This window comes from Limulus polyphemus, unplaced genomic scaffold, assembly GCF_000517525.1.
Source record: "Limulus polyphemus unplaced genomic scaffold, Limulus_polyphemus-2.1.2 Scaffold3498, whole genome shotgun sequence".
Lineage (NCBI taxonomy): Eukaryota > Metazoa > Arthropoda > Merostomata > Xiphosura > Limulidae > Limulus > Limulus polyphemus.
In genome coordinates this window covers 65743-74198 of record NW_013669108.1, presented here as the reverse complement: position 1 = coordinate 74198, position 8456 = coordinate 65743, and positions in this window count along the sequence as shown.

Genomic DNA, 8456 nt, shown 5'->3' with positions numbered 1-8456 from the left:
GAAATTCTTATATTGTGACTTACCTAATTTTTATTTACATAATTTTTGGTATCATAAACAGTAGGTGTAATATCAGTTATTATGTTATGTATTATAATTTATCCCGAATGAGTCTCCAAATTATTACGTAACGTATTGTAAGTTTGAATAGCCTGAAACTGAGTTAAATAATAATTTAGATTTAAAGATTAAATAAATGTCGATATGTATCCAATTTATGACACTTGCCAACAAGACTGATACACACAGTTTTTTAATACAAATATATTTCAATATACAAATAACAACACAATTTACAATAAAGGTTACAAAAATTTTATAAACTTGCAAACAATACTGAGTCCTCTATCTGGTCTGGAACTTCCTTGATATCTTATCGATAGTTCACGATGAGAGAATTAATTTTGAGTTGACGTAGATACAGCTCCCTCAACAGGGAGCTAGGTAGCTCTGTTCTTCGTTCTTGGACGGCCACACATGCCGAGTTGTACACCGATGAAGTTATATAATGTTTTCGTAAAAATACTAATGTTCGATGTGAATTCGCTGAAGTTAAATGGTTTGTTATATTCGAAATCTATAAACGTTCCTGATAAAATATCTGAAGTTTCCAATTAATAACCGTTATACTAACCAAAGTTATAGTTTCCGAGGTTTACAGTACACTAACTATAGCAAACCAATAATATATACTGTCTTTTGGCGCATTACGTTGGTTATATTTATAGGCGTGTGCAGAGTTTCTCGAAATTTCAGCTTACGCAACAATTTAAACGATACACCAGTGTTTAGATACACACACACATATTGTTGATTCTTACACTCGACAATTTTCCATAATTTTAGTGAATAGGCGGGAATTTCGCAATACAGATTTAACAGTATAAGTTATGTACATTTCTATATATATAAATTTAACTTAACAAACATCGATATTAAAATAGATATAGGATAGTAAATCTGTCACACAATGAAAAAATATTTGATGTACCCAAAAGATAACACAGAGAAAGCTAGAGGAATAGGATAGGAAGAAGGAAAAATTCTCCTTCATTACGTTATAGAACATTAGACAAATATTCAATGCAAATTAAGATGTGAGTTAGCGCAGAAAATCCATCAACAAATCGGTTTTTCTTATAATATTTTATGTCCATGATGTAGAACTGTTTTTTGTAAACACCACCATATATTTTCCTACTAATGATTTTCAAGCTCATAAATTTAAATAATTTGTTGTTTTTTAGTGCAAAACTGCGAGAACCGGACCCCGGATGTTAACATTCCAATTTTGTATACGTGTCACGGACTCACTGGAGGTCAAAAAACTTTCAAAAAATGTTTGTCTGTTGTTAAACAGAAAGCTACACATTGGGGTGTCTGTGTTCTGTCTACCACGGGTATAAAAAAACTCGATTTATGGTGTTTTAAGCTCTTAGACTTACCGCTGAGGGGAGGGGTGTTAAGAAAAATATACCAACTGTATGAATTTTTACTAACAGTTTAGTATTTATGCTCATACAATGAGATATATTCGTTAATTTTTATTAATAAATTTTCAAGTCATGAACTGACTACTTGTGATACATAATGAAAACATAAACATTCTTAAACCAAACAAAAATATTTCTTAAGAGATGTACGAGTTTAAGAAAATTAATAAAAATAATAATATTCAGTGAAAAATATTTTCTGTCATAAAAGTAATAAAATAATTCCAAGGGAACTCTAGCATCGAATCGATTTTTCCTACTAGTATTTTCATGCCCATAAAGTAAAATACTTAGCTTCATTTATGCTCAAACTAACAATATTCACGTTCATAGAAAAAAAAAATAATATCCGGAAAATCCATCAACTGTGTGGATTTTTATAAGTAGTATTAATCATGTTTATAAATTAAAATAATTTTGGTAATTTTTATAAATAAAAGATTATAAATATGTGGAACGTAATGAAAATATAAAACGTTATTAATTCCAAATAAAATTAATTCTTAACAGGAATTTTTAGAGTTTAACGTAAGAAGCAGTAGCATTTTACCTAGTGCAACTTAAGATAACAATTTTTGTATTTATTTTTTGTTTCACATGCATCAGATCATAATTCTAAAGTCTGCTCATGTTTAAAAATATAAGCATTTAAATAGTATTTACTCTTGTGTGTTGTAACTTATAGCATTGGACGTTTTTAAATATGTGTTTATGTAATTTGATAATCGAATTCTAAATAATTGGAATATTTGACAGTTTTGGAAACACGAGTAAAAATATAACTGCTCCAATTCAAGCAAACTCATTCATTATACAATCAAACAAAACCTCTAAACACATGGCAGCTTCTTATGCTTTGTTTTACAAAAAAAAAGTCGCAACTTATTCATTAAAAGGCAATGAAACAAGACTGCTAAAAAGAGAAAGCATCTCTTCATGTTTTGCAGTTGAAAAACTACAAAATTTGTAATATTACTGACTAAAATACAATCAACCCGGGCTGCTAAACACATAACAACTCCACATCTTTTGCGGTTAATCAAACAAAAAACAAGAGAAAACTCGCCATTAATCAATCAAACACAAGAAACATCACTGCTAAACATATGGAAACTCTCTTAAGGCTTTGTATTTAAGAGAACCAGTACAAGAGAAAATCAAACAAGATTTTGTAGATGAAAAACATAACAAATAATTACCAATTATTCATTAAAATACAATGAGACAGAACTGCAGCGCCTCATCTTTAAAAAATACGTTATTTATTAAAACAGAAATGTTACTGTTCACTATATCCATATACATGTCCCATTCACTTTATCGTTAAAAACGAAAACGCACACATTACTTGTCAAACCACAATCGAAAAACACTACTAGAAATATAGAAACTCCATACGACTTCTCGTGAAACAGAAAATAAAATATTTCTCGTTATTCATTGAAACATAATCAAACAGGACGACCGCTACGCGTATAGAACAAAAATCACACATTCATTAAAAGACAATCAGACCTGGCTACTAAGCACGAACACCCAATTGATGAATCAATACTTTTTAATAACTATAATTTTATTTTCTAGTGAATTGTCATATACCATTAGATCATCCCAGTTAGTCCATTATATAAAATTATTTTTATGGTATTGTTTTAGTTTTGTCGTTTGTAGTTGTTGATAATATAAAAGCTCATAGTTTTCTGGTTAAAGAAACCGATACAAGAAAAACTACTATATTATTCATTAAGACACAATCAAAATAGGCTACTAAAATTATAAAAACTACATATGTGTTTTAAGATGTAATGCTAGAAAAATTGAGACATCATTAATTAAAATACAAACAAACCAGAGAGCGTGGTTAAAAGATATACAGTAATAACTAGCACATTGTTTATTATACTATAATCGAGAAAAGACTATTAATTATGTAGCAGCACCACATTACTTGTGGTTAGATAAACCAATACTGTCCCTTGTGGTCAGCGGAAAGTTTACGATCTTACAATGCTAATAACCAGGTTTCGATTTACTACGGTGGACAGAATGCAGATAGTCCAATGTGTAGCTTTCTATGACGAAAATCCTAACAGACCAATACCAGTAAGACTTGAAAGCGACCGCTAACTATATATCTTCTCCATATAGTTGGTTGTTTAATAAAACCAATACAATGAAACACTATTCACTAAAAGATAAGCAGTCGAAACTGCTAAACATATGACAGATTCACTTGGTTTCATTTCAAAAAACAACAACAAAAAACCTCAAAAATTATACATTAAGACAAATAATTCTACTAAACACAAAGTTTCTCCACATGCTTTGCTCTTAAAAAATTCAATATAGGAAAATATCATCCAATATTTGTTAAATATGGGCAAACATGACTACAAAACATATAGCCTCCATACATGATGTTTTGTTAAAAACAAAACAACAAGCACTCATAGGTTATTGATTTAAACAAAATCACACAAGTATTTTTCACAGGTTATAGCTTTTACAGTAAGGAAGAACTTTTTTTTAAAACAGGTACAACATTTCGATCACTGGTGCGATTATTATCAAATACACAGATTTTAACTGTAAATAAGGCTTTTTGTATTTAAATCAACATTCACCGATATAACAATGTATTTAATTAGAGAATCGATATTGGTTACTTATGCATATGCACAAGTGTGCCGGCAGAAAAAAATTAGGGGGGGGGGGGGTCAAGTAACTCAAGTTTGAAAAAAATATGAAATCGAAATAGTTTTCTTGTATGGAAAACTGGAAGTCGCCATTTTTCTGGCACGGGCTGAATATATATATAAAAACTATGATTTGATTAAAATATATTCTAAATTACTCTATCAACGAGAAATAAAAAGAATTTAGATACTAATCATACTATTGTTAATACCCCTGTAATTACAAATATCTTATGATTTTCCAGTAACAAAGAAGAAGAATTTTACATATCTAGTAATTTTTTTTATTTTTTAAAAGTGACCCCCTTTGCCCCTTCTTCCGGGCGCCCGTGCATGTGCGTATCAATTCGCATGAATTGGCAGATTATTTATCTATACATGAACATAAAAACAAAACAAACAAGTGAATGAATATGAATATGTGAAAGATGTTATGCGAAAGATTTAAGTAGGATAAGAAATATCTGGGGAAATAGCGATCAAAAACGTATAAAATTGTGCCTGGGTTTTAATTAATTGTAGGATTGTTTGATTTTATAAATAAAGCTTGTTTGATATTTCTTCTGTTAATGTCAGGTTCATATTTCAGTATGCTGACATTATTTTCAGGAAAAAAACTGCGATTGCTTTTGTTAATATGTTCATGAACATGGGAAAAGGGTTTTTGATGTTCTTTTAGCCTGATGCTCAATTTCATTTCACTTATTTCTTATCGCTATTTAGGTCTTAAAAACCATATTTAAGTTATGCCCGGTTTCACCCATTTAAAAGGCTTGGCAATTGTTACACTGTATTTTCTAAATGTTTCCTGGCGAGGAGGGTTCGTTATATAATTTTCTAAACATGTGTTTAATTTTCATTCCAGGAGTGCTAATGAATATAGTTAATACAAATATACGATACCCTATAAAGTGAACACTTTCGAAAGGTGGACCTTTCTTCTTCAGTTTACCCTTGAAGAAGAAATGTCCACCTTTCGAAAACGCTTGGGTTATACTGTATTGTATATTTGTGTTCAATTAATTTCTTGAACCTAAGTGTTTTTCTAACACCGTGAATGAATCCAATTTTTATGTTAAGGTTATATTTACGTGCTAGTGTTTACAAATTTCTGTTAGAGGTATGTTAATAATTTTTATATTTGGGATAATGCCGGTGATTACGTTTCCTTCATTTTGGGGAGTGTTTTTTAAGACTTATTTGTTTGTTTGTTAAAAATGTCTATATTTTTAAATTTTTTTAATACTGTGATAGAAAATTGGTTTATATTAGTAAAGCATCGAGTAAAGTGTAACTTCTTCATCCATGTTTTCTGTGGTGCCTATTGTATATGCTAAATTTAGAAAAGTTTTTAAGGTGTTATGTTACTAATGGATTACACGATTAAAAACTAGTTTATATAATTTTGCTTTGTGCTTTTCTATGAATTTTAATAATAAAACCTTGAGGGGTGGGGTTCGTGTGATTTTTAGTTATTTTCAGTTTTAACTGTAAATTCTATGTCTTTGTGTATGTTGTTCATGTGTTGAAGGAATTTTGTTTGCTCTTACTGACAACTTAAACCGCAGAAAGCGTCATCTAAATATCTTTAGGCCAAAGTGAAGGCTTATATAAGGAAGAGACAATGACATGTTGATCTCTGCGGCGTAAAAAAAAGAATGGTCAAAGTATCTGATAACGGATTTCCCATAGCAAGTCAATGTAACTGAAGGAAGTACGAATCTCTGTATTTGAAGCAAATAAATGTGGCTAATTGTATCAGCTCGATTAGATGTTCCTGTTTTTATTCTATTTTTGGGCTTTGTTAGATAATTTCTTCATAAGTTGTATTGCCTTATGATAGGAGTTTGAGGGAGTTTATGACATGAAAGCTACATATAGTGACGTTACTGTCTACACTATGTAAGTATTGTAAGAAGTGTGAAGTGTTTTTCAATTAGGTATTTATTTTGAAAACATTAGGTTCTAAAATCCAGTAGAAATATCTACAAAGGTTATAATTTAAAGAGTTACAAGAAGACGAGATTGGGCGTAAGGTTATTGGATTTTATGGACTTTTCTTAAACCGTAAATCTTGGTGTTCTTTATTGGTTTTTATGCAAAAATAGTAAAGTATAAACATTATATTTTTCTTTTCATTGTATTTTGAGATAGTTTGCGTAATTTGTATTGTATGTTGGATTGAGATAAGTGTTTGACTAAGTAAATTTAGACACATCATTCAGTATATTTATCATTAAGCAATCATACTGTTTGGGTGGTTGAATTACAATAGAGTTTCCTTTATCGGCTCTTTCGATAACAATATACGCGTTGTTTCTAAGGTGTTTTAGGCCTTTTCTTTCTGTTGGTATCATTTTTTTTTATTTTATAGGCTTCTTATTGTTCAGTATTTTCGATTTTTTTTACAAAATTCATCTAGGAAGTTTTTTAATGGATCTATTTTTGGTTTAGTTGGGAAATTGATCACTGAGCTGTTGTTGAAAATTTCCGGAGGTTCATCGTTGTCTTGCGTTGAATTAGACGAGGCTTCTCCTTGCGATCTTGGATTTGGGGTTGATTATCTTGATTGAACTCGTAGTTTGATTTTATTATTACTTTCCTACAAAGGTCTTCAAACTAGTTTGTAAATCTAACACTGGGATGGTGAGAGGAGTGACTGCGTAGTTAAAACTTTTTTTAGAGCTGTGGTTTGAGATTCACTGAGTTGAATGTTCGCAAGGTTGATTGATTATATTGTTCTTTACAACGTCAAGTTTTGTTTTCTTAGATGTGCTAACAGACAAGATTTTTTAGCTCTTTGTCTAAATTTCGTTTGATGGCTAAGACTTTAAAGTAGAGACTTTTTCTGTATTAATGGTAACAGTACGTTGTAATCTTAAGAGGTGCCAAACGTGAGTGGTTGCTACGTAAAAAAAATTCTATTTTTCCTTCATAGTTTGTTTTAACCGTTTGTTTTAGCATTTTTCTATGATATCTTTTATTTTTAGGTTAAACTGGAGGTTTATTTTCAGGAAGGTCGGTGCCACCTTTTCTTTTTTGCATGTTTTTAGAAAGCTTAAACTTAAAACTACATTTTATATTTCACTTGGTTTTTATACATAATTAAATATTTTATTTCTTGTCACTTCATAACTTAGGCGAGTTCTTTCGGTGAGGCCCATGTTTCTTTAATACTAAAATTTGGCTTAACTGGGTTTTTAACATAGGCTATAAAGGGGGTTTAATATATATGTATATATTCCTCTTTTTCTACGGTGTTTTAGAAGGAATCTTGTGGTCTTAGTGTACTATTTGAGGGGTTGCTTCCTGGTGTTAAGGGATCTTATTAGACTTATAACCGTAATGACTTGGCTGTGTAAAAATATTCTTCCTTACTGTAAAAGCTGTAAAAGATACTTATAATCAGTAAATAAACACTAACGAAACTAAAAATCATACAAGGCTGTTGAACGTCAAGAAGCTCGAAATGGTTTGAACTTGAATATATATAATGCAAGAGAAATATCCCATTGCTCATTGAAACAAGACAACTAAACAAAAAGCTAATGCTTGCGTTTTACAGTTACGAAAATCGGTACAAGAAGAAACTACGCATCATTATACATTAAAAGAATAGTTAAATTAAAGTGCTAAACTTGTACCTCTCCTGAACCTTTCCGGTATTTTTCAAGAAAAATACACACGTTATACGTTGAAACATATAGCAATTCCATATTCTTTGTAATTAACAAAATCTGACCTATATTTCATCAAACATAATCAAGTACAACAACATCTGATTTAAAGATAAAATACACACTACAAGGAAAATATTACAGATCATTAATTAAAACACGATCAAGCAAGGCTGCTAAACTTGTAGCAGCTCCACTTGAATTGAGGTTAAAAAACAATGCTAAAATATTTTAACTAAAAGGCTATAAAACTATACTGCTAATTATATAACAGATCCATATGCTTTGCATTTCCGAATATATATATATATATATATATATGAGGAACTCAAAATTATTTATCAAAACACAATCAAACAATACCGCTAAACATACAGCAGGCCCATACAGCAGTCTAAAAATCGTAATAATCACGTTCGTTGGTAAGCTGCATATATAACAAAATGTATGTATTTGCTCAGTATGTGTGTTCTCCGTAAGTTTGAATTACAATAACGCTTAGCAAGTTGTGCAAATTTTTACATAATCATGGCTTAATATTAAACCTTTTACTTACTTATGTATTATTAAATAAGATGCTAAGAATCTTG